Raw genomic sequence first — 27,668 nt, forward strand, 5'->3', positions numbered from 1 at the left:
TTTAGCATCAAGCGATAGATTGCTGGTGATTATACAGCCTTGAAATGTGCAGCTATCAACACACACTAGCGTCACGTTGTCAAACCTGATAATGGAGTCTGACAAGGTCAATATGGGTAAATAATTGTCCCATGACGCTCAGCAGGGCGATGTTTTGATAGTTGTTGCAATCGCTGTCGACGCCCTTGTTCTTGTCCAAGGTCAAAATATTTGGGTTGTGCAATTCCTCGATCACTGTCTCCCTCCAGCAGAGAGAGAACTTCATGCAGTTGCAGCAGGAATGCCAATTTCTTCTGTTTGTTGTGTTCAGGCGGTAGGGTATCAACACCTGGATCTTTTCCCATGCCAAGTGGGTGAGTACCTTTCGTAATCTCCTCCAGTTCGGATTCGATATCCGGCTCTACTGAGACAGGCAGAATTTCTCTGGGTGCTAGATCTTCCTTGGTGACAATGTTCTCCCTGAAATACTATTCAAGGTAGTGTTCCACCGTCTCTCCAACAATGTATTGCAGTCAGTGGTGCCTTTACATTCATTTGAGTAATTATTTGCTGTTTTTATGGTGGACCGGTTGCCTTTTTGACCCCTTCATATACGCGTCCTCCCACCCCATAACCATTCCCCACCCGCCCCCGACACACACACAACTCCCGTCCGCCACCTCCTGACATTCACTGTTTCGAAGGATATCTCACTAATCTGGCAGAGTTGTCATCAGCAGTCATTGATGAACCGCCTAGCAGTATGTTGGACTTTACTTCAAACAGCTCTGAGGGCATTCAAAGTGGACTAATTGGCTTTCATTGCAGAAACCACCTCAGTGACTTTAGCATCGGAGGAATCAATCTTTTCCTGCTCTTGCTCCTCACATATTGAGAGCCCGGCATCGTAGATGGTGTCTCGAAGTATCTTCCATTTCGCGCCTCTGTTCTGTGTTTATGAATGAAACAACTGTAGGAACTTATTATCAGCTTCTGGATCTGGCCTCCGCCTTCTTCATTTTTCCTCCATTGTGCCACTTGACTCCATATACTCCTACTATCGAACCAGGATGCTTCTGCAGCCCTTTACATAGCAGTGACAAGTTTCAGTCTGGCCAGAGGTTTTGAGATCCAAACGTCAGTTTTACTTTTTGTTTCCTTAGAAAATGGGAGGGTTAGTTTCCTTTCTTTGTTTGATTTTTCACTTTGGGTCTTCCACAAAGAATAAAACAAACTTTGAAATCACAGATTCCATCAGTAGGATGAATCGAGAAAACAGGTTCTGCCCCAGTTGCGGAGGGTTCTTTCGTCGAGAGTAGCAAGTTCCTCACAGCAAAGCCTAGTTCCTTGCTCACACGATTCCACAGAACGCTTCCGCCACCAGGTGAACGTGTAAATCTTTTCCTTCAGTGATCCATTCTCGGCTAGCCTAGTCTCTCCTTGGGCCGCCTGTTCATGTCGCTGTTCAGGCTATCAAGTTCCATGTCGACCACAGAAACCTTGCATGTGTTATTGACCGAAATCAAATTGTCTGTCAGATCGATGGACATCGTCCTGACATTCCAACTTGCCAACAGAAGAGTTGCATCTCCTATCATTCAGTTTTGTTTTGTTCGTTTGCCTGACGCAATGGATTATGTCGACTTGTTAAGACAGCCTCTAACCTTTAAGAACCCATTGAAGCAGATGGACTGTGGTGTGTCAGCACTTTAGTAGTCAGGTACTGCGCAAGTTGAGATGGGCGGCGGCTGACCAGAGAGATACAATGGTCCAACCCACTGGCGGAGACATCCCGTAGCACTCGTTCTCCATGCCAGTCGAGTTGAGCTTATCGCTCACAGTTGTTGTTTTCTGCATTAAGTTAACACTCTGCACTGATAATGGAGCGTCCGCTTTCCAGGACTCAAGCCTAGGCAAAACTTATGTAGATCCTGGACTGCCCCATCTGCAGAGTGCTACTCTTGACGTCTCTGATTGAATCAATGCAATATAAAGAACTATGTTTGGCACCAGCTTGGCAGCAGGAGTTGTCGGAAATACTATATTTAGGCACCAGCCTACTTTTGGGCTCCAGTCCAGAACTTGTTGATAACGTGTAATCCTAAAGACTTCAACTCTCCCGAAGTATCCACAAAGCAATGGATCTATTCACCAATAGCTGCAATTTTGGTCCATGAGTCTACATGCCAGTGGACCTGCACGCTGCATGTTTGGGGACCAGCCTGCTCCTTGTGCAGCCTGTGGCTGTGAGGGACCGAATTTCCATGGTCATTGCAAAGAGGCGCAACTGAGGACTTGCCCATGAGCAGGCTGTGCAATGACAGGGGAAGGTTTATACATTTAGCTCTCTTTTTCACATTGCTGTAGGTCAGCAGTGTGGGCTGAGAATGAGAAGCAGAAACCATGCTAACTCTCTCCTCCCACAGTCTAGATGCATCACGTCAAGCTGTTGGGCATCGTAATTTCAATTAAAATGAAGCCGTGAGAAATATATTAAGTTGTTGGGTTCAAATAAACTATTGGAAATTGCCTATGTACATACAAAGAACTGGAAATATATCACCACCCTCTCAGAAGCTACATTTCTTGTGGATATTGTGCAGGTGTTTTAGTGAAGGCAAAGCAAAGCAGGTGTTATACAATTGTAATAGGTTTTACTTGCACCTTGCACCTTTACTTGCATCTACTTGAACCTTCTGTTCTGAAAAATCTGAAGTTTAGACCCGAGGAATCCCTCTCCAAATTGTGCTTATCCCTGAATATTCCCGCCAGCTTTGCATCGCGCGGGTATCGCTGTCCAGTTTTTGTAGCCGTAGGTAGCCATAGGTAGCCCGAGGTATCAGTGCCCAACTGTGCTCTCCCGGTGAATGCCTGCCTAGAGGTAGAATATTTCCTGGGTATTCCAGTCAAAGCTGTAACATGTTGAATTTGTCGCTTTCTGGGAATGTGATTTTGAGAAGTAAGTGGCTATGGGAACGCGAAACATGCTGTACAAATTTCCGCCCTTCACCGATTTGCTTCCTGGAGGCGAGAGGAGGCCGGTTTCCATGAGAATGCGTCTGAGAGTGATGTCATTCCGAAGATTCAGAGAAGGAAGTTCAGAAGTTTCTTCAGAAGTTTAAAAAAAAAGAAATGGACATACGTTTCCCGTTTGACTTCTGTGGCTTTGATCGTCGAAACGTTTGCTCAAGTGAGTGCAGAGGATTCAGCATTTTACTGTCCTCCTGAATGGCCTGAGGCCAAAATGTTAAGATGTCACATCGTGCAGCGTTTCAGTATTGTCTGACACGCGAGAGTTCCCACAAATATATACTTCGGTGTGGAGGGGTTACTCAGAGTGGGAATGACATGTTTCGTCAGCGACAGATATGGATCAACTTGAATCCTAACCACTAGACCAGCAGGGAACGGAGAGTTACAGCTGTCAATATCAGTAAACAAAGCAGCAACTCCTAAGAGCATTCCATAATACTAAGAAAGGTTGTTGGGCCTGTATTCACTGGAGACCGCGGTCCAATTCAGTTTGGTCACTGTGTTGTTAGAGTTGTATTCATTTCCCTGTGCAACTTTAATTTAAAACAGCTGCCTAGAAGAACGGAGGATTATAGATATTCAAGAGGAGAAGCTTTCTTTCTGAGATGGGAGCAGAACCATTTTAATATCAACTTGTGAAAGTACTACAGCCTGCAGTCGGGGCCGAATGCTCAAGGCGATGGACTGAAAATCCATTCGAGTTTCACCACGCAGGGGCAAATTCTTCCAACTACGGCGGTTTTGGCGTATTAATTTGAACATTTCACGAAGTTCCTTTGGAATTAGTCATGCCTCAACACACCTTTCAAAAACATCAGCTGCCTTTCCAAATTTTATTCAGGCGCGTGTATTTACGAAACTTCACAACGCAAGAATAGGCGATAGGCTTCTTCCACCCCGCCGCCGCCGCACCAACATCATCCCCTCCCTCCAAATCAGCACCCCCTCTCTCTCCTCGCCCCCCCCCCCCCACCCCTCCTCCTCCTCCCCACTACCCCCTCCAATCTCCCTTTATTTATATATTTGCGATTCTGGATGTTTGTGTTGTTTTTGTTTTTTGGTCGGCCGTGTGATTGCAATTCCTTTTGTAATGCCGTTTCCAACTCCGTTTTCGAATTATTTATGACATCCAACAGATTTTCAGGTTGGGCGTTCCAGTTCTCAACAATCCCCGAACGGGAAACAAAATGTTTACCCCCAACCTCTCCAGACCTTTTTCCAATGGATTTGAATCATTGCCCTTGATCTCCAGCGATTGACCACTCGCCAGAAAATTTCCCCCGATTTACTCACTTTAAATGTCCTATTACCTAGAAAACCTCCATTAATGTTCCAGTAAGACCTTTTTGCTTTTATATACTAGTCTTCGATTTATAAAGCCATGTAACCGGGATGATTTTCCACATTATGAATTTTATGGACATGGACACCAAGACCATTCGGCTAATTTTACGTAAACCTCCCGTGTACAAGACGCTGTATTTCTATCTTCATGCTCCCTGAGCGCGCGACTTCACACTTCCTGCAGGAATTTTAATTCTTAACATGTTGTTTTCTCCCTGTACGTCGAACTTCGTGAAGTATTTTCTGAGTAAATCGCTTTTTTGTTTGTCTTTTCAGAACCTTACGCCACGGAACACACAAAATGCGGCGAGGTCTGTGTGCGCCGAAGAACGTGTTAAATCGGGTGCGGGGAAGGAGGACATGCACATTTTCAATAGTTTTCCAGCTTCCAGTGTCTGGTGAGTGTTCTTCTTTTGTCTCCAATCGATTCCTTTAGGATCAATAAATTTCCGGCTACTTTAATAATTAAATGATTACGCTTAGTGATTACCGTAACTGCAGCGTGGGGGAATTTGTGGAATCCATCATCACCAAATCTGCGGTAAGCGTCTGCAGCTGAGAATATTAGGCTCAGAGAAGCTGAGGTCGAGTCTGAGTTGCAGACATGGAACGGCATGATGGAGGGCGAGAGAGATCAGGACATTTTGTTCCGGGTGCCATTATTTCTCTGAGGTTTGGTAGAACTTCATAGTGAGACAATGGTTAGGGACTGCAGTTTGTGACTGCCGGTCTGACAGGTATGGGTAGTCAACTTACAGTGATGAAAAAGCCTCAGCCCTTGACTTTGACCAACATTTACGAGGCGCTTGCTACCTTTGTGGATGAGGAAAGGGGGTATAGCGTGGTTGAGAAAACTGTCCACGCCGCCATGATGCAGGATGTTGTTCAACTGGGGGAAGTCAGAAAGAATGTGTTGGTGATAGGATAGTATACAGTCAGGGGGATAGATACCATTTTCTCAGCCACGATCGGGAGCTCTGAAGAATCTGTTGCCTGCTCAGTGCCACGGTTAAGGGCAGCTCTTCGCGGCTAGAGAGGAACTTGAAGCGGTAGGGGAAGAATGTAATTTCTGTGGCCCAGGTAGATGCCAGTGGCGGAATAATGTTCTGCTGCGTGAATTTAAACTATAAAGATGGAGTAAAAATGAAGAATATCGAAAATAATTATCCCTGGATCGTTACTTGGGCCACGAGACAATTAGCATGGGGTCAAATCGATTAGAAAATTAAACATTGGCTCAAAGAGTGGTGTGGTAAATAAAGGGGTTTCGATACATGCGGCAATGACACCAGAGCTCAGGGAAGAGTGAGCTTCTACATTAAGACGGGCTCCACATAAACGGGGCTCAGGACAGTCCTGGCGAATAATAAAGTTGTGGTTGAAATCTAATTACCACTGCAAAGAAATAATTACATGGTGTCAAAGATTGGGAAATAAATATTCCGGGGTACTTCAGATTTCAATAAGACAGACATAATAACAAAGAATGAGGGTTCGCCCTGATATTAAAGAACGACATGAGAACATTAATGAGAAAGGATCTTGGCTAAACTTCAAGTAGTAGAATCAGCATGGTTGGAGATTAAGAATAGCAAAAATGAGAAAATGCTGCTGGAAGTAGTTGGGCATAGCAAATTGAGTAGTAAATGTACCGGTAATAGAATATTGAACGCGAAATTATTAGCGTATGTAACAAAGGCAATTTAATGATTGTACTGTTCACAACCGCAGCACAAAACTTTTAAACTGTTCTTCGCACCACCCAGATTTGGAACGTTAAGAGACATACGCCTGTACAATAGCCACCCCTATCTTGTAAGGGCATATGCCTTTACAAACCACAACGCTGCATTGTAAGGACAGATATTTACAACATCTACCAGAGCACTGCAAACACAAAAACACTTACATCATCGGCACCACATTTCAGTCTACAGACCTGGACATCACCAGGCACTCTCATGTAACGACATAGACCGGAAAAACACCGAGCACTCAACATGTTGAAACAAACTGCTGCAACATTCAGTCCTGAACTGCAAGGGCAAAAACATTCACAAACGCCAGCTCTGCATTGTGAAAACAGGGAGCTGCAAATTCTCTGAACTATTAGCACACAGATATTAACAGTCCATTAATGCACTGCAACTACATTGTTCTGGGGGAATAAGCAGTACCACACGCGAAGGGCCCGGCTAATTATAACCTCAGATATGCACTGAGAGGATTCAGACCTGTCAATCTCCAGAACGCTGTATTGAAAAGGTGCAAAATTTACAGCTTCCAGCAGTGTGCTGTAAGGGCACAGACTTGTACAAGCCCTGACCACAATACTCGAACGACAGACCAGTTCAACACTCAGAAACTGTGCATTTCGAAAATATAGACAACAAGAACAGCTTGTATTTATATGGCACCTTGAACGTTACGAAATTTCTCAAGGTGGATCCTAATATGCAAAATTTAATATTGTGCCACGTAGGTAATAATTGGGCATATGGTCAAAAGCTCGGTTGAAGAGCTGAAGAAAATAAGTGACAGCCATTCGCTGACTCGTTCCTCGGTGCAATGCTCGGACCAGTCAGGGTCCAGCTGCCTTTTCAAAATTTCAAACAATGCTTGGCAGTATGCTGTCACCATCAGTGGTGCCTTCAACATGGCAATGCCACTTGCCAACTAATCAGCACTCCCTTCACATGCAGTATAAATTGTTGCCTTCCCCTTACATTGATATTCCTGTGAATGTCCTAATGAGTGAAAGACGTAAAGCTTAGACATATCTCTTTTACCAGCAATACTCAAGGCCTGTACTACCAAACAACTAATTCTGAGTTTGTGATTTTCGATCAATCAAAATAAAGTTATTAAATTCAGGTAAGCATGCCTCCCATTTAATAACACAATGCGTTGGGCCTCCTGAGGTCTCCATTGACTGTCTCCCACCTCGCCTGTCTCCTGTTGTCAGTGTCAATATCTGCCATCTTCATATCTCCCCTGCTCATCTCCTTGTAACTGGGGTTCCCCCAGTTGAACAGTATGGATGACAAGGGGGACATAATCCAATGGTGAATTAAGTAAGTCTTTTTTTTTTCGAACATGCCCATATCCATCCGATGAATGTGGCCCAGTGCGTGCACACTTCGTTGGCTCAGCAATGAAGGACTGCTGATCGAACTACCATGCTCCGCGACCTCTCAGTTAGTGACCTTGATGCCAAGAGATGTTGAGATTACATCTGAGGTAGCATGGGGTCTGTTGTTCATGTCTTGCTGCTGCAGAGAAGAGGGCCGAGGTCACTGCTTTGTCAATTGGGCAAGTTTGGTTTTTCAGTCAGTAAGCTGTTGCAAAACTATTTAAGGAAATCGTCTTTGAAATAAAAATAAACATCAAGTATGGCAAGTGAGCTCAGTCCCATGTGTTGTACGACGTGCAGCATGTGGGAATTTTTCGACACTCTTTGCAGCCTGGATGACCACATGTGCAAGAAGTTCCACTGGCTTGACCAGTCCTGAGCATCAGGTTTCGGAGCTTGAGCGTCAACTGGAGACACAAAAGTGCATCCTCGAGGCTGAGGATTATGTGGATAGCAATTTTTTCGATGTGGTCACTCCACAGCTTAAGGAAGTGCAGTCAGAAAGGGAATGGGTGACCAGCATTCAGAAGAAAGGAGGCAGGCATGTAGTCAGGAAAGGCCCAGAGTGCATCTCACTCAAGAATCGTTTTTCTGAGTTGGAAAACGGTAAGGGTGAAGGTTCTTCTGAAAAGTGCAGCCAGAGTCATGTTCACGGATCAGCTGCAAAACCGGGTAGGAGTAAGGCTGCAAGTGCAGCAGTGGTAGGAGACTTAATAGTGAGGGGTGCGAACAGGTGCTTCTGCTGATGTAGATGTGACTAAAGGATGGTGTGTGGCCTCCCTGGTGCCAAGGTCATGCATGTCGCAGAACGGCTGCAGGGCATTCGGAAGGGGGAGGGTGAACAGGCAGAAGTTGTGGTTCACATTGATACCACGGACATTGGTAGAAAGGAGAATGAGTTTCTGCAACAAGAATTTCGAGAGATAGGTAGCAGATTAAAAAGCACGACCTCAAAGGTTGTTATCTCTGGATTACTCCCTCTCCCACGTGCTAGTGAGTATAGGAATTGGAGGATTGAGAGGATGAATGAGTTGCGAAAGAGATGGTGCACGGAGCACGGCTTTAGTTTCGTGGATCACTGGGTATGTTTCTGGCGAAGGTGGGGCCTGTACAAGGTGGACGGATTGCGCCTGACCCGGAACGCGAACCAACATTGTTGGGCCAAGGTTTGCTAGTGCAGTTGATGTTGTTGGCGCTAAGTAAGTAGTCGTGGCCCAGTGGTTAAAGCGATGGGCTAGAAATCCATTGGGGTCTCGCCGCGCAGGTTCGAATCTTGCCGACTACGCACCTTCCCTTGCTCACTTTGATCACGGTGCATCTTCCGGTCCGTCTCTTCTTTTCTCATTATGATTCACCTGCTTGTATTTTTCTGCGAGAAATACGACAAAATCAGTCAAATTCGTGACAGTATTCCTTCTGTTATTTCTCGATTTATAAACCCAAAAAATCTACATGATTTTGCACCTATATTATGAACTTTGTGTAAATAGAGACCAAGACCTCTGTGCTCATATAAACTTGACAAAAATATCGCATTCATAGTGCACAGGCTAAATATGCCATCACAAAGTACATAATTTCGAGGCCTTACTTTCTCGTATTAAATTTTATCTATTTTTAGCGTGTTATTATTTTGTATGCGCCTTACTTTCTGACCTCCTTTCTGAGCTGATCTTTGTTTCTCAGGAAGACTTCCTCTTTGCCACTTTCACCTAGCGAAGCGACAGAATTGTGACGCGAATCCCTGTCTTGCATTCTCTATCTGACACGTTTTGAATGTCCGTCTGTTTCTCTCTCTGTTTCCCTCTTCTTGATCTATTTGTGTAATTAAATATTCATCCAACCCTGGCTCATGAATTAACCCAAGACTGTTCTCATATCCCGTGATCTCCTCAGTATTCAATAGTTTTCGGATCTCAGCTTTGAATATATTGAGCGCTTCCAACACTCTGGGCAGAGAATTTCAAAGATTCACGAACTTCTGAATGAAGAAATTTCTCATCATCACTCATAATTCTAAACTCCAGAGAGTATGGGCTCGTTTTCCTCAATCTCTCCTCCGAACCCAAGAGTGAATCGAGTCATATGAAAACAGAAAATGCTGAGAATATTCAGTAGGTCAGGCAGCACCTTTGGGTCCCGGACCTGAAGCATTACCTATGTTTCTCTCCACGGATGCTGCATTTCCTGCTGAGCATTCCCAGCATTGCCTATTATTCCTTCAGATTTCCATCGCCTGCGGTTGATCTCGCTTTTGCATCTGATCATTCGTTACATTATCCCTAACAGAAGTATATCCTTATTCAGGTAAGGACTTCATAAGACACTTATTCATTTGTTCCAAGTCCCTTGCAACAAAGGCTGCCCAGGAGAGAGCAAGAGAGAGCGCGCCATTTCAATCAATGGGGCACAAAGGAAGCAGTAGGATTTGATTGTTGCACAAAAATCTAGGGAACCTTTTAACTCCTTAATAGCAGCAATAGGTTTGACCGGCTAGCATTCGGGACTTTGAAATTATATTTCGTACATGCCCACTGGTATTTAGCGAGTTTTGTACTTGGAGCCAATTTCCCGTTGATTCTCTGCCAGCCAGTCCCTTGTTTCTCACCACTGAGATAATATTACGCTGCTTTCTCACCTGGTGCCTGTAATATATGCCCTCAGTGGAATTCCCACATTCTTACTGACGGGCTCTGTTTCGACTGTTCCCTTTCTTTCCATTTTGGTCTCTTGTGCCCTGCACACACAGTGCGAGGATGTAATTTATTTCGATCCAACCTACGGAATCCTCCAGCTCTTGTTACTGGTAGCCTCTCAAATCGAGATGACAGAATGAGTACGGAAAATTGTTTAGAAGAATATAAATGAATTCTCTTAGTGTTTCTGAAAAACAAACACGAACTGGTATTTATATAGCGGTTTCTTACGTGGCTGTTGTGGTCTCTCGGTATTGGGTTATATCAGTTTGGCTCGATCCATTTATGGATGATATTGTGATATTTGGAAACAGGTTGTGGACGTATCATTGCATTAGTCTGAGGAGATTTGTGTACACTTATGTTATTTCTCAATGTATGTGTAAGAACATGAGAATTAAAGCAGAAGTAGGCCACCCGGCCCATCGAGTCTGCTCCATCATTCAATGAGATCATGGCTGATCTGATAGTCCTCAACTCCACTTTCCTGAGTGTTCCCCATAACCCTTGATTCCCTTAATGTTTAAAAACCTGTTTGTAAAAGCGAGTGAGTGAACTTTAGCTTCTTCGCAGTTCATCTGGCCCGAGGCCAAAAAGTTAGATGTTTACCTCATGTAGCAGTTACTACTGTTCCGAAGAAGAGGCATATTGACTCGAAACGTTAACTGTTTCTTTCTCCACAGATGTTGCCAGACTTGCTGAGATTTTTTTAGAACTTAGATAAAGTCAAAATACTGCGGATGCTGAAAATCTGAAACAAAAACAAAAAAATGCTCGAAGAACTCAACAGGCTTGACAGCATCTGCGGAGAGAAAGAGAGAGTGTGTGTGTTACGTTTCCAGTCCGTATAACGTTGACTCTGTCTTTCTCTCCACAGATGCTGTCAGACTCGCCGAGTTTTTCGAGCAACTTCAGTTTTTATTACAGCTTTGAGTAGCTTCACCTGATATACGGAAAGGCTTTGGCCTTTTAGGAAGCATTTTCTTCAGTGTGCAGCAAAATGTTGTAAATGAATAGTGGTGAAAACAATTAAGGTACGCTGTAACAGTCAATATGACAATCTCCCCTCTCACTAAAATCGCGCACTTCCCTGACCGGGAATCGAACCCGGGCAGCGGCGGTGAAAGCGCCGAATCCTAACCACTAGACCACCAGGGAATGGCGAAGCCCCGTTCTCAATATCAGTAAACAAAGCAGCGCTCATTTAGATCTGCTTTTGATTCTGTTTTGAATGCAAAGTTCATTTCAGGGCTCTGCTGTTTTCAAATCGATTTACATGCTTGTCTATTCTTTGTTCATTTAAACGGGTAGGTATGTCTTCATTCAGAATGTTTTTCTTTATATACCTGTTTGTTTCTCCTTTAAGTTTAACAACTCCTGTGAATCATGTATGAATAGACCATCATGTCTGAAAACCTCGTTTTCAATGTAAATCACTCAGAAACTGTCTTGAACTAAAGATGAACAATAAATATCGAATACTATTCCATAATACTAAGTAAGATTGTTGGGCCTGTACTCACTGGAGTTTAGTAGAACAAGAGGCGACCTTATTGAACAATATACGATTCTTAATTGGCTTGTCAGAGTAGATGCTGAGAGGTTGTTTCCGTTTATGGGAGAGTCTAGGGCCTGAGGGCATAATCTCGGAGCAAGGGGTCGCCCATTTAAGACAGAGATGAGGAGAAATTTCTTCTCTCAGCGGGTAGTGAATCTGTAGAATTCTTTACCTTAGAGGGCTGTGGAGTGTGCTGTTAAGTATGTTCATGGCTGAGGTAGACAGCAAACATTACACCATTCAAAACCACGCAAGTCACAAGGAAAAAATATTCATTACAACGTCGTTAAACTGCTGAAAAAGCTTCCGAATTTCCTCCCCTGCGCCAATCTCGTCAGGATCCATATTCAGGGTAAGCGGTCGCCCTCTGCCTCCGGGAACGCAGTTCCATTTCAGTGAATGCAGCGAGTTTTGTTTGGGTAGTGAGTTTCACGTTGACATAAAGATATATTATCAAAACCTTGTTTCAATGGTGTGTCATTCATTCAACATTTTCCAGCTCTGACAACCAAAACTAGTCAGGTATACCCTGGGACGGGCATCGCTGGGCTGGGGCACTCAGGCTTATCACAGCTGGACACCAATATTCAAGGACCAGCACAGGCAGAGAGGAACACCTACAGTTTCTGATTTTCGATCAACAAAAATTAGCCATTAGCTGCAGGTAAAACACTATTAAAATGATACGACATGCTCAGATTGGTTGTCTTTGCCTCTAATACCTCCGATATAATAACCACAAAAATGTCTTGTTTGACTTTTATGTGTAAAGAGAGAGAGATAATCCTTTCAGCCCAATAATGTTATATACTTCTAATGGTCGGATGGGATTTAGTTTCTCTTTTTATTTGAAGCGAACATTCATAAAACATGTGCATGGGGCCTAAATGGATAATATGAGAGGTGACAATGTTTGGGAATATTATCTGGCAGTCACAACACACAAAGCAGTATAGCAAGGAACTATAAAGAGCAAAAAACATTTGTCCCCGAGTGAAATCGAACTACCAAGCATACCAGCTAACCGATTATGACACAGATACTGTTGTGATTCAATTTGCCAAAATTAAGCATGAAATAATTATTTTGAATATAAGGAAACTGATTCTGCCTGCTGCAGGCACACCCATATTGATTTAAAATTCATTTTTATAGAACGTGGGCATCTCTGGCTAGGCCAGCATTTGTTGCCGGTTGCTAATTGCCCTTCAGGAGATGCTGGCTAGCTGCCTCTTGAACTGCTGCAGTCCATGTAGTGTAAGGGAGGGAGTTCCAGGATTTTGGCCCAGCGACAGAAGAGGATCGGCGATATACTTTCAAGTCAGGGTGGTGTTTGGCTTAGAGGGGAATTTCCAGGTGGCAGTGTCCCAAATGTCTGCTGTCTTTGTCCTTCTCGCTGGCAGCAGTCATGAGTTTGGAATGTGCTGTCTAAGGAGCCTTAGTGAGTACCCGCAGTGCATCTTGTAGATGTGTGTCGGTGGTGGAGGGAGTGAATGTTTGCAGATGGAGTGCCAATCAAGCAGAGGTGGATGGGATGCCAATCAAGTTGCTTTGTCCTGGATATTGCCTACTTTCTTCGGTGTTGTTGGAGCTGCACTCATTCAGGCAAGTGGAGAGAGATTCATCACACTCTTCACTTGTGTCTTGTAGATAGTGGAAAGGCTTTGGCGAGTCAGGACGTGAGTTACTTGCGTCGGGATTCCCAGCCTCTGACTTGCTCTTGTAGCCATAGTATTTATATGGCAAGTCCAGTTCAGCTCCTGGTCAATGGTAACTCCCAGCATGTTGATAGTGGGAGGTTCAGTAATGGTAATGACATTGAATATCAAGGGGCAATGGTTACATTCACTCTTCTTGGAGATGGTCATGGTAATGGTAATGACATTGAATATCAAGGGGCAATGGTTACATTCACTCTTCTTGGAGATGGTCATTGCCTGGGGCTTGTGTGGCGCAAATGTTACTTGCACTTGTCACCCCAAGCCTGGATATTGCCCAGGCCTGGCTGCATGGGCATAGACTGATTCAGTATCTGAGGAGTCGCGAACATCTGTACTTTCAGTCTCGACTTGTCTCTCTCCATCACTGTTTCTCTGTTTTTCTTTGCTTGTCGCTTTCTATCTGTCCGCCTTTGTCACCTTTGTCATGCATCTGCCACCCTCAGCTGAATCATTCTATTCAATCACAGGAAAAGTGTTGTTATGACGCTTCCTGTAGGAGTTACACAACGATGGTGACCAGTTAACTCCTCGTTAGTATAGTGGTGAGTATCCCCGCCTGTCACGCGGGAGACCGGGGTTCAATTCCCCGACGGGGAGATGATTCCTTTTTAAGAGGTAGAATTGTATTACTTTTAAAACAGCTGCCAAGAACGGAGGTTTAAAAGCTTTCTATCTGAGACTTATGAGCAGAGGTCATCACGATTTTAATGGATCAACATGTCAAAGTGCATCAGCTTGTCGTCGCGACCGAGCACTTAAGGCGAAGGAATAAAATTCATTTGAGTTTCACCACGCTGGTCCAAATTTTGCCAACTACGACCCTTTTCCCGCATTCATTTGAACATTTCACGAAGCTCCTTCAGAACGAATCATGCCATGCACGGAGTAATAACATTCACCTCTCAGGAACGTGAGTTGCTTCCCTCAATAGTATTCAGCTGCATGTATTCACGAAATTTCTTTCTGAAACATATGAAAGAAATCAGCCAAATTGGCGACAGCCTTTTTTCCTTTCTCTTCCTCTCTCTCTTTCTATTTATGTTTAAGTCACTCTACGTGTGTTTGTGCATTGTGTCTTCTTGGTGTGCACTGAATCCATTTGTGTCTTTGTGGGAATTTGCGATTCTGGCTGTGTTTCTTGATTTTGTTTGTTGGTCGACCGTGTGTTTGTAATGTCAGTAGCATGGTTGGACCATTGGCATTATTCTCGTTAGGGAACTTACATTGCAGTGGTTATGCAAGAGGTTTTAGATTAAAATCCCAGGCGAGCCCTTCTACGTTGTCATTATTTGTCGAAGCCACAAATTGCTTTCGCTAAAATATTCTCCTTTGCAGAAGTAGGATTGATTTATATCGGGAGTAGGTTTAAGGCCCAGAGTACACAATGTAGGGAGTTTGCCTATGCAGCACACATGCAGAACTTGTTTATTAGTTTTCAAGAGGCATTCATTTTTTATCGGTCCTTCTTTGTCACTTTGAACATGCAACTGCCAACCTCCAGTGAATCATTCCGCTTACTCGCAGCACAATTTTTGTTATTACGCAAAACAAAAACAAAAATACCTGGAAAAACTCAGCAGGTCTGGCAGCATCTGTGGAGAGGAGCACAGTTAAGGTTTCGAGTCCGAATAACCCTTCAGCAGAACTGTTCTGTTAAAGGGTCATTCGGACTCGAAACGTAAAGTCTGCTCCTCTCCACAGATGCTGCCAGACCTGCTGAGTTTTTCCAGGTATTTTAGTTTTTATTTTGGATTTCCAGCATCCGCGATTTTTTTGCTTTTATCGTGTTATGACGCGTTCCTTGAGAAATACACGGGAGCACCTCTTGTCGATTTCGCGTTAGTAAAGTGCTGAGTGTCCTCTCCTGTCACGCTGGAGACCGCGGTCCAATTCAGTTTGGTCACTGTGTTGTTAGAGTTGTATTCATTTCCTTGTGCAACTTTAATTTACAACAGCTGCCTAGAAGAACGGAGGATTATAGATATTCAAGAGGAGAAGCTTTCTTTCTGAGATGGGAGCAGAACCATTTTAATATCAACTTGTGAAAGTACTACAGCCTGCAGTCGCGGCCGAATGCTCAAGGCGATGGACTGAAAATCCATTCGAGTTTCACCACGCAGTTGCAAATTCTTCAAACTGTCGCCCTTTTGCCGTATTAATTTGAACATTTCATGAAGTTCCTTTGGAATTAGTCATGCCTCAACACACCTTTCAAAAACATCAGCTGCCTTTCTCAATTTTATTCAGACGCGTGTATTTACAAACCTTCACAACGCAAGAATAGGCGATAGGCTTCTTCCACCCCGCCGCCGCCGCACCAACACATTCCCGCCCCCGAAATCCAGCACCCCCTCTCTCTCCCCGCCCCCCACCCCCTCCAATCTCCCTTTATGTATATATTTGCGAATCTGGATGTTTGCTTTGCTTTTGCATTTTGGTCGGCCGTGTGATTGCAATTCCTTTTGTAATGCCGTTTCCAACTCCGTTTTCGAATTATTTATGACATCGGCCTCCAACATATTTTCAGGTTGGGCGTTCCAGTTCCCAACAATTCCCGAACGGGAAACAAAATGTTTGCCCCCAACCTCTCCAGACCTTTTTCCAATGGATTTGAATCATTGCCCTTGATCTCCAGCGATTGACCACTCGCCAGAAAATTTCCACCGATTTACTCACTTTAAAAGTCCTATTATCTAGAAAACCTCTATTAACGTTCCAGTAAGACCTTTTTGCTTTTATATACTAGTCTTCGATTTATAAAGCCACGTAACCGGGATGATTTTCCACATTATGACCTTTATGGACATGGACACCAAGACTTTTGGGCGAATTTTACGTAAACCTCCCGTGCACAAGACGTTGTATTTCTATCTTCATGCTCCCTGAGTGCGCGACTTCACACTTCCTGCAGGAATTTTAATTCTTAACATGTTGTTTTCTCCCTGTAAATCGAATTTCGTGAAGTATTTTCTGAGTAAATTGCTTTTTTGTTTGTCTTTTCAGAACCTTACGCCACGGAACACACAAAATGCGGCGAGGTCTGTGCGCGCCGAAGAACGTGTTAAATCGGGTGCGGGGAAGGAGGACATGCACATTTTCATTAGTTTTCCAGCTTCCAGTGTCTGGTGAGTGTTCTTCTTTTGTCTCCAATCGATTCCTTTAGGATCAATAAATTTCCGGCTACTTTAATAATTAAATGATTACGCTTAGTGATTACCGTAACTGCAGCGTGGGGGAATTTGTGGAATCCATCATCACCAAATCTGCGGTAAGCGTCTGCAGCTGAGAATATTAGGCTCAGAGAAGCTGAGGTCGAGTCTGAGTTGCAGACATGGAACGGCATGATGGAGGGCGAGAGAGATCAGGACATTTTGTTCCGGGTGCCATTATTTCTCTGAGGTTTGGGAGAACTTCATAGTGAGACAATGGTTAGGGACTGCAGTTTGTGACTGCCGGTCTGACAGGTATGGGTAGTCAACTTACAGTGATGAAAAATCCTCAGCCCTTGACTTTGACCAACAATTACGAGGCGCTTGCTACCTTTGTGGATGAGGAAAGGGGGTATAGCGTGGTTGAGAAAACTGTCCACGCCGCCATGATGCAGGATGTTGTTCACCTGGGGGAAGCCAGAAAAAATGTGTTGGTGATAGGGTAGTATACAGTCAGGGGGATAGATACCATTTTCTCAGCCACGACCGGGAGCTCTGAAGAATCTGTTGCCTGCTCAGTGCCACGGATAAGGGCAGCTCTTCGCGGCTAGAGAGGAACTTGAAGCGGCAGGGGGAGAATGTAATTTCTGTGGCCCAGGTAGATGCCAGTGGCCGGAATAATATTCTGCAGCGTGATTTTAAGCTATAAGGATGGAATAAAAATGAAGAATATCGAAAATAATTATTCCTGGATCGTTACTTGGGCCACGAGACAATTAGCATGGGGTCAAATCGATTAGAAAATTAAACATTGGCTCAAAGAGTGGTGTGGTAAATAAAGGGGTTTCGATACATGCGGCAATGGCACCAGAGCTCAGGGAAGAGTGAGCTTCTACATTAAGACGGGCTCCACATAAACGGGGCTCAGGCCTGTCCTGGCGAATAATAAAGTTGTGGTTGAAATCTAATTATCACTGCAAAGAAACAATTACATGGTGTCAAAGGTTGGAAAATAAATATTTCAGGGTACTTCTGATTTCAATAAGACAGACATAATTACAAAAAATGAGGGTTCACCCTGATATTAAAGAACATGAGAACATTAATGAGAAAAGAACTTGGCTAAAGTTCAAGTCGTAGAATCAGCATGGTTGGAGATTGAGAATAGCAAAAATGAGAAAATGCTGCTGGGAGTAGTTGGGTATAGCAAATTGAGTAGTGTTTGTACCGGTAATAGAACATTGAACGTGAAATTATTAGCGTTTGTAACATAGGCAATGTAATGATTGTACTGTTCACAACCGCAGCACAAAACTTTTAAACTGTTCTTCGCACCACCCAGATTTGCAACATAAAGAGACATACGCCTGTACAATAGCCACCCCTGTCTTGTAAGGGCATATGCCTTTACAAACCACAACGCTGCATTGTAAGGACAGATATTTACAACATCTAACATAGCACTGCAAACACTAAAACACTTACATCATCGGCACCACATTTCAGTGCACAGGCCTGGACAACACCAGGCACTTTCATGTAACGACATAGACCGGAAAAACACCGAACGCTCAACGTGTTGAGACAAAGTGCTGCAACATTCAGTCCTGAACTGTAAGGGCAAACACATTCACAAACGCCAGCTCTGCATTGTGAAAACAGGGAGCTGCAAATTCTCTGAACTATTAGCACACAGATATTAACAGTACATTAATGCACTGCAACGACATTGTTCTGGGGGAATAAGCAGCACCACACGCGAAGGGCCCGTCTAATTATAACCTCAGATATGCACTGAGACGATTCAGACCTGTCAATCTCCCGAACGCTGTATTGAAAAGGTGCAAAATCTACAGCTTCCAGCAGTGTGCTATAAGGGCACAGACTTGTACAAGCCCTGACCACAATACTCGAACGACAGATACCAGTTCAACACTCAGCACCAGTGCATTTCGAAAACATAGACAACAAGAACAGCTTGTATTTATATGGCACCTTGAACGTTATGAAATTTCTCAAGGTGGAGCCTAATATGCAAAATTTAATATTGCGCCACGTAGGTAATAATTGGGCAGATGGTCAAAAGCTCGGTTGAAGAGCTGAAGAAAATAAGTGACAGCCATTCGCTGACTCGTTCCACGGTGCAATGCTCGGACTAGTCAGGGTCCAGCTGCTTTTTTAAAATTTCAAACAATGCTTGGCAGTATGCTGTCACCATCAGTGGTGCCTTCACCATGGCAATGCCACTTGCCAACCAATCAGCACTCCCTTCACATACAGTATAAGTTGTTGCCTTCCCCTTATATTGGTATTCTTGCGAACGTCCTAATGAGTGAAAGACGAAAAGCTTAGACATATCCATTTTTGGCAGCAATACTCAAGGCCTGTAATACCAAACGACTAATTCTGACTTTGTGATTTTCGATCAATCAAAATAAAGTTATAAAATTCAGGTAAGCATGCCTCCCATTTAATAACACAATGCGTTGGGCCTCCTGAGTTCGCCGCCGACTGTCTCCCACCTCACCTGTCTCCTGTTCTCAGTGCCAATATCTGCCATCCTCATATCTCCCCTGCTCATCTCCTTGTAACTGGGCTTCGCCCAGTTGAACAGTATGGATGACAAGGGCGACATGACCCACTGGTGAATTAAGTAAGTCTTTTATTTTTTCCAACATGCCCACATCCATCCGATGAATGTGGCCCAGTGCATGCACACTTCGTTGGCTTAGCAATGAAGGAATGCTGATCGAACTAGCACGCTCCGCGACCTCTCAGTTAGTGACCTTGATGCCAAGATATGCTGAGATTACATCTGAGGTAGCATGGGGTCTGTTGTCCATGTTTTGCTGCTGCAGAGAAGAGTGCCGAGGTCACAGTTTTGTCAATTAGCCAAGTTTGGTTTGTCAGTCAGTTTGCTGTTGCAAAACTATTTAAGGAAATAGTCTTTGAAATAAAAATAAACAACAGGTATGGCAAGTGAGCTCAGTCCCATGTGTTGTACGACGTGCAGCATGTGGGAATTTTTCGACACTCTTTGCAGCCTGGATGACCACATGTGCAGGAAGTGCCACTGGCTTGACCAGCCTTGAGCATCAGGTTTCGGAGCTTGAGCTTGAGCGTCAACTGGAGACACAAAAGTGCATCCTCGAGGCTGAGGATTATGTGGATAGCAATTTTTTCGATGTGGTCACTCCACAGCTTAGGGAAGTGCAGTCAGAAAGGGAATGGGTGACCAGCATTCAGAAGAAAGGAGGCAGGCAAGTAGTCAGGAAAGCCCCAGAGTGCATCTCACTCAAGAATCGTTTCTCTGAGTTGGAAAACGGTAAGGGTGAAGGTTCTTCTGGAAAGTGCAGCCAGAGTCAAGTTCACGGATCAGCTGCACAACCGGCTAGTAGTAAGGCTGCAAGTGCAGTAGTGGTAGGAGACTTAATAGTGAGGGGTGCAGACAGGTGCTTCTGCGGACGTAGATGTGACTCCAGGATGGTGTGTTGCTTCCCTGGTGCCAAGGTCATGGATGTCGCAGAACGGCTGCAGGGCATTCGAAAGGGGGAGGGTGAACAGGCAGAAGTTGTGGTTCACATTGATACCACGGACATACGTAGGAAGGAGAATGAGGTCCTGCGACAAGAATTTCGAGAGATAGGTAGCAGATTAAAAAGCAGGACCTCAAAGGTTGTTATCTCTGGATTTCTCCCTCTGCCGCGTGCTAGTGAGTATAGGAATTGGAGGATTGAGAGGATGAATGGGTGGCGAAAGAGATGGTGCACGGAGGAGGGCTTTAGTTTCGTCGATCACTGGGTTTGTTTCTGGCGAAAGTGGGGCCTGTACAAGGTGGACGAATTGCGCCTGACCCGGAACGCGAACCAACATTGTTGGGCCAAGGTTTGCTAGTGCTGTTGATGTGCTACGGTCAAATCAGTAGTCGTGGCCGAGTGGTTAAGGCGATGGACTAGAAATCCATTGGGGTCTCCCCGCGCAGGTTCGAATCCTGCCGACTACGCACCTTCGCTTGCTCACTTTGGTCAAAATGCATCTTCCAGTCCGTCTCTTATTTTCTCATTATGATTCACCTGCTTGTACTTTTCTGCGGGAAATACGAAAATATCAGTCAAATTCGTGACAGTATTCTTTCTGCTATTTCTCGATTTATAAACCCAAAAAAGCAATATGATTTTGCACCTATATTATGAACTTTGTGTAAATAGAGACCAAGACCTCTGTGCTCATATAAACTTGACAAAAATATCGCATTTATAATGCACAGACCAAATATGCCATCACAAAGTACATAATTTCAGGCCTTACTTCCTCGTATTAAATTTTATCTATTTTTAGCGTATTATTATTTTGTGTGCGCCTTACTTTCTGACCTCCTTTCTGAGCTGATCTTTGTTTCTCAGGAAGACTTCCTCTTTGCCACTTTCACCTAGCGAAGCGACAGAATTGTGACGCAAATCCCTGTCTTGCATTCTCTATCTGACACGTTTTGAATGTCCGTCTGTTTCTCTCTCTGTTTCCCTCTTCTTGATCTATTTGTGTAATTAAATATTCATCCAACCCTGGCTCATGAATTAACCCAAGACTGTTCTCATATCCCGTGATCTCCTCAGTATTCAAAAGTTTTCGGATCTCAGCTTTGAATATATTGAGCGCTTCCAACACTCTGGGCAGAGAATTTCAAAGATTCACGAACTTCTGAATGAAGAAATTTCTCATCATCACTCATAATTCTAAACTCCAGAGAGTATGGGCTCGTTTTCCTCAATCTCTCCTCCGAACCCAAGAGTGAATCGAGTCATATGAAAACAGAAAATGCTGAGAATATTCAGTAGGTCAGGCAGCACCTATGGGTCCCGGACCTGAAGCATTACCTATGTTTCTCTCCACGGATGCTGCATTTTCTGCTGAGCATTCCCAGCATTGCCTATTTTTCCTTCAGATTTCCATCGCCTGCGGTTGATCTCGCTTTTGCATCTGAACATTCGTTTCATTATCCCTAACAGAAGTATATCCTCATTCAGGTAAGGACTTCATAAGACACTTATTCATTTGTTCCAAGTCTCTTGCAACAAAGGCTGCACAGGAGAGAAAAAGAGAGAGCGCGCCATTTCAATCAATGGGGCGCAATTTCCCTTTGATTCTCTGCCAGCCGGTCCCTTGTTTCTCACAACTGAGAAAATATTACGCTGCTTTCTCACCTGGCGCCTGTAATCTATGCCCTCAGTGGAATTCCCACATTCTTACTGACGGGCTCTGTTTCGACTGTTACCTTTCTTTCCATTTTGGCCTCTTGTGCCCTGCACACACACAGTTCGAGGATGTAATTTATTTCTATCCAACCTACGGAATCCACCAGCTCTTGTTACTCTGTAGCCTCTCAAATCGAGATGACAGAAGGAATACGGAAAATTGTTTAGAAGAATATCAATGAATTCTCTTAGTGTTTCTGAAAAACAAACACGAACTGGTATTTATATAGCGGTTTTTTACGTGGCTGTTGTGGTCTCTCGGTATTGGGTTATATCAGTTTGGCACCATCCATTTATGGATAATATTGTGATATTTGGAAACAGGTTGTGGACGTATCATTGCATTAGTCTGAGGAGATTTGTGTACACCTATGTTATTTCTCAATGTATGTGTAAGACCATGAGAATTAAAGCAGAAGTAGGCCAATGGGCCCATCGAGTCTGCTCCACCATTCAATGAGACCATGGCTGATCTGATAGTCCTCAACTCCACTTTCCTGACTGTTCGCATAACCCTTGATTCCCTTAATGTTTAAAATCTGTTTGTAAAAGCGAGTGAGTGAACTTTAGCTTCTTCGCAGTTTATCTGGCTCGAGGCCAAAAGGTTGGATGTTTACCTCATGTAGCAGTTACTACTGGTCCGAAGAAGAGGCATAATGACTCGAAACGTTAACTGTTTCTTTCTCCACAGATGTTGCCAGACTTGCTGAGATTTTTTTAGAACTTAGATAAAGTCAAAATACTGCGGATGCTGAAAATCTGAAACAAAAACAAAAAAATGCTCGAAGAACTCAACAGGCTTGACAGCATCTGCGGAGAGAAAGAGAGAGTGTGTGTGTTACGTTTCCAGTCCGTATAACGTTGACTCTGTCTTTCTCTCCACAGATGCTGTCAGACTCGCCGAGTTTTTCGAGCAACTTCAGTTTTTATTACAGCCTTGAGTAGCTTCACCTGATATACGGAAAGTCTTTGGCCTTTTAGGAAGCATTTTCTTCAGTGTGCAGCAAAATGTTGTAAATGAATAGTGGTGAAAACAATTAAGGTACGCTGTAACAGTCAATATGACAAGCTCCCCTCTCACTAAAATCGCGCACTTCCCTGACCGGGAATCGAACCCGGGCAGCGGAGGTGAAAGCGCCGAATCCTAACCACTAGACCACCAGGGAACGGCAGTTTCAAGTTCTCAATATCAGTAAACAAAGCAGCGCTCATTTAGATCTGTTTTTGATTCTGTTTTGAATGCAAGTTCATTTCAGGACTCTGCTGTTTTCAAATCGATTTACATGCTTGTCTATTCTGATAAAAACAAAAAGCTAAAAGCTACTGCGGATGCTGGAAATCCAAAACAAAAACAGAATTACCTGGAAAAACTCAGCAAGTCTGGCAGCATCGGCGGAGAAGAAATCAGTTAACGTTTCGAGCCTTCATGGCCCTTCGGCAGAACTGCAGCATAGTTTCAACAAGGGAGAAATATAAATTGGTTTAAGGTGGGTGGGGGGGGGGGGGGGAAGAGACACATTGAGGGTGTGGTGTGAGCAAATAATCAAAAGATGTCACAGACAAAAGGGTCAAAGAGGTGTTGAAGGTGGTGGTCTTTGTCTGAGAAAAGTGCTAATTAAGAATGGAAAACAGGATATTCAAAGTACAGCTCTAGTGGGGGTGGGGTGGAAAGACTAAAGGTTTTAGTTTTAGATTTAAAACTAATGGAAATAGGTGGGGAAAGAAGAATCTATATAAATTATTGAAAAAAAAAGCGGGTGGGGGGGGGAAAAAAAACGGGGTGGGGATGGGGGGAGGGGGAGTTTAAGATCTAAAGTTGTTGAATTCAATATTCAGCCCAGAGGGCTGTAAAGTGCCTAGTCGGAAGATGAGGTGCTGTTCCTCCAGTTTGCGTTGGGCTTCACTGGAACAATGCAGCAAGCCAAGGACAGACATGTGGGCAAGAGAACAGGGTGGAGTGTTAAAATGGCAAGCGACAGGGAGGTTTGGGTCTTTCTTGCGGACAGACCGCAGGTGTTCCGCAAAACGGTCGCCCAGTTTGCGTTTGGTCTCTCCAATGTAGAGGAGACCGCATTGGGAGCAACGAATGCAGTAGACTAAGTTAGGGGAAATGCAAGTGAAATGCTGCTTCACTTGAAAGGAGTGTTTGGGCCCTTGGACGGTGAGGAGAGAAGAAGTGAAGGGGCAGGTGTTGCATCTTCTGCGTGGGCATGGGGAGGTGCCATAAGTGGGGGTTGAGGAGTAGGGGGTGATGGAGGAGTGGACCAGGGTGTCCCGGAGGGAACGATCCCTACGGAATGCCGTCAAGGGGGGTGAAGGGAAGATGTGTTTGGTGGTGGCATCATGCTGGAGTTGGCGGAAATGGCGGAGGATGATCCTTTGAATGCAGAGGCTGGTGGGGTGATAAATGAGGACAAGGGGGACCCTATCATGTTTCTGGGAAGGAGGAGAAGGCGTGAGGGAGGATGCGCGGGATATGGGCAGCACCTCATCTTCCGACTAGGCACTTTACAGCCCTCTGGGCTGAATATTGAATTCAACAACTTTAGATCTTAAACTCCCCCTCCCCCCATCCCCACCCCGTTTTTTCTCCCCCCCCACCCGCTTTTTTTTCAATAATTTATATAGATTCATCTTTCCCCACCTATTTCCATTATTTTTAAATCTAAAACTAAAACCTTTAGTCTTTCCACCCCACCCCCACTAGAGCTGTGCTTTGAATATCCTGTTTTCCATTCTTAATTAGCACTTTTCTCAGACAAAGACCACCACCTTCAACACCTCTTTGACCCTTTTGTCTGTGACATCTTTTGATTATCTGCTCACACCACACCCTCAATGTGTCTCTTCCCCCCCCCCCCCCCCCCCACCCACCTTAAACCAATTTAAATTTCTCCCTTGTTGAAACTATGCTGCAGTTCTGCCGAAGGGCCATGAAGGCTCGAAACGTTAACTGATTTCTTCTCCGCCGATGCTGCCAGACTTGCTGAGTTTTTCCAGGTAATTCTGTTTTTGTTTTGTCTATTCTTTGTTCATTTATTCGGGTAGGTATGTCTTCATTGAGAATGTGTTTTTTACATACCTGTTTATTTCTCCTCTAAGTTTAACAACTCCTGTGAATCATGTGTGAATGGACCATCATGTCTGAAAACCTCGTTTTCAATGTAAATCACTCAGAAACTGAATTGAACTTAAGATGAACAATAAACATCTAATACTATTCCATAATACTAAGTAAGATTGTTGGGCCTGTACTCACTGGAGTTTAGTAGAACAAGAGGCGACCTTATTAAAACATATACGATTCTTAATTGGCTTGTCTGAGCAGATGCTGAGAGGTTGTTTCCGCTTATGGGAGAGTCTAGGACCTGAGGGCATAATCTCGGAGCAAGTGGTCGCCCATTTAAGACAGAGATGAGGAGGAATTTCTTCTCTCAGCGGGCAGTGAATCTGTAGAATTCTTTACCTTAGAGGGCTGTGGAGTGTGCTGTTAAGTATGTTCATGGCTGAGGTAGACAGCAAACATTACACCATTCAAAACCACGCAAGTCACAAGGAAAAAATATTCATTACAACTTCGTTAAACTGCTGAAAAAGCTTCCGAATTTCCTCCCCTGCGCCAATCTCGTCAGGATCCATATTCAGGGTAAGTGGTCGCCCTCCGCCTCCGGGAATGCAGTTCCATTTCAGTGAATGCAGCGAGTTTTGTTTGGACGGTGAGTTTCGCGTTGACATAAAGACATATTATCAAAACCTTGTTTCCATGGTGTGTTATTCATTCAACATTTTCCAGCTCTGACAACCAAAGCTAGTCAGGTATACCCAGGGACTGGCATCGCTGGGCAGGGGCACTCAGGGTGATCACAGCTGGGCACCATTTTCAAGGACCGGCACAGGCAGAGAGGAACACCTACAGTTTCTGATTTTCGATCAACAAAAATTAGCCATTAGCTGCAGGTAAAACACTATTAAAATGATACGACATGTTCAGATTAGTTGTCTTTGCCTCTAATACCTCCGATATAATAACCACAAAAATAGCGTGTTTGACTTTTATATGCAAAGAGAGAGAGATAATCCTTTGAACCCAATAATGTTATATACTTCTAATGGGTTGGATGGGATTTAGTTTCTCTTTTTATTTGAAGCGAACATTCATAAAACATGTGTGTGAGGCCTAAATGGATAATATGAGAGGTGACAATGTTTGGGAATATTATCTGGCAGTCACAACACACAAAGCAGTATGGCAAGGAACCATAAAGAGCAAAAAACATTTGTCCCCGAAGAAGTCGAACTACAAGCGTACCAGCTAATCGATTGTGACACAGAGCTGCCGTGATTCAATTTGCCAAAATTAAGCATGAAATAACAATATTGAATATAAGGAAACTGATTCTGCCTGCTGCAGGCACACCCATATTGATTTACACTTCATTTTTATGGAATGTGGGCATATCTGGCTAGGCCAGCATTTGTTGCACATCGCTAATTGCCCTTCAGAAGATGCTGGAGAGCTGCCTCTTGAACTGCTGCAGTCCATGTGTTGTAAGTACACCCAGTGCTGCTAGGGAGGGAGTTCCAGGATTTTAGCACAGCAACAGAAGATCGGTGGTGGTGATTGGCTTAGAGGGGAATTTCCAGGTGGCAGTGTCCCAAATGTCTGCTGTCTTTGTCCTTCTAGATGGCAGCAGTCATGGGTTTGGAATGTGCTATCTAAGGAGCCTTAGTGAGTTCCTGCAGTGCATCTTGTAGATGGTACACACTGCTGCCAATGTGCGTCGGCGGTGGAGGGAGTGAATGTTTGCAGATGGAGTGCCAATCAAGCAGGGGTGGATGGGATGCCAATCAAGTGGGTTGCTTTCTCCTGGATATTGTCTACCTTCTTCGGTGTTGTTGGAGCTGCACTCATTCAGGCAAATGGAGAGTGTTTCATTACACTCTTGACTTCTTTCTTGTAGATGGTGTAAAGGCGTTGGGGAGTCAGGACATGAGTTACTCGCCTCGGGATTCCCAGCCTCTGACTTGCTCTTGTAGCCATAGTATTTATTTGGCAAGTCCAGTTCAGCTTCTGGTGAATGGTAACTCCCAGCATGTTAATAGTTGGAGATTCAGTAATGGTAATGACATTGAATATCAAGGGGCAATGGTTACATTCACTCGTCTTGGAGATGGTCATTGCCTGGCGCAAATGTTACTTGCACTTGTCACCCCAAGCCTGGATATTGCCCAGGCCTGGCTGCATTTGGGCATAGACTGATTCAGTATCTGAGGAGTCACGAACATCTGTACTTTCAGTCTCGACTTGTCTCTCTCCGTCACTGTTTCTCTGTCTTTCTTTGCTTGTCGCTTTCTATCTGTCCGCCTTTGTCAACTTTGTCATGCATCTGCCACCTTCAGCTGAATCATTCTATTCAATCACAGGAAAAGTGTTGTTATGACGCTTCCTGTAGAAGTTACACAACACTGCCGATCACTTAATTCCTCGTTAGTATAGTGGTGAGTATCCCCGCCTGTCACGCGGGAGACCGGGGTTCAATTCCCCGACGGGGAGATGATTCCTTTTTAAGAGGTAGAATTGTATTACTTTTAAAACAGCTGCCAAGAACGGAGGTTTAAAAGCTTTCTATCTGAGACTTATGAGCAGAGGTCATCACGATTTTAATGGATCAACTTGCCAAAGTGCATCAGCTTGTCTTCGCGGCCGAGCACTTAAGGCGAAGGAATAAAATTCATTTGAGTTTCACCACGCTGGTCCAAATTTTGCCAACTACGACCCTTTTCCCGCATTCATTTGAACATT

At 44.2% G+C, this 27,668-nt stretch overlaps 6 non-coding genes across 6 annotated transcripts; 4 read left to right on the plus strand and 2 right to left on the minus strand.

Annotated features, from left to right (window-relative positions):
* The first annotated feature begins 8,692 nt into the window (after positions 1-8,692).
* trnas-aga (transfer RNA serine (anticodon AGA)) lies at positions 8,693-8,774 on the plus strand. Its single transcript has one exon. It is a non-coding gene; the product is annotated as a tRNA-Ser (tRNA).
* Positions 8,775-11,271: 2,497 nt separating this feature from the next.
* Positions 11,272-11,343, minus strand: trnae-uuc (transfer RNA glutamic acid (anticodon UUC)). The gene has a single exon. It is a non-coding gene; the product is annotated as a tRNA-Glu (tRNA).
* A 2,646-nt stretch (positions 11,344-13,989) lies between these two features.
* Positions 13,990-14,061, plus strand: trnad-guc (transfer RNA aspartic acid (anticodon GUC)). Its single transcript has one exon. It is a non-coding gene; the product is annotated as a tRNA-Asp (tRNA).
* A 6,473-nt stretch (positions 14,062-20,534) lies between these two features.
* trnas-aga (transfer RNA serine (anticodon AGA)) lies at positions 20,535-20,616 on the plus strand. Its single transcript has one exon. It is a non-coding gene; the product is annotated as a tRNA-Ser (tRNA).
* A 2,343-nt stretch (positions 20,617-22,959) lies between these two features.
* Positions 22,960-23,031, minus strand: trnae-uuc (transfer RNA glutamic acid (anticodon UUC)). The gene has a single exon. It is a non-coding gene; the product is annotated as a tRNA-Glu (tRNA).
* A 4,316-nt stretch (positions 23,032-27,347) lies between these two features.
* On the plus strand, positions 27,348-27,419 carry trnad-guc (transfer RNA aspartic acid (anticodon GUC)). The gene has a single exon. It is a non-coding gene; the product is annotated as a tRNA-Asp (tRNA).
* The last annotated feature ends 249 nt before the right edge of the window (positions 27,420-27,668 follow it).

The sequence above is a fragment of the Cetorhinus maximus genome, chromosome 21, assembly GCF_964194155.1.
Source record: "Cetorhinus maximus chromosome 21, sCetMax3.hap1.1, whole genome shotgun sequence".
NCBI lineage: Eukaryota > Metazoa > Chordata > Chondrichthyes > Lamniformes > Cetorhinidae > Cetorhinus > Cetorhinus maximus.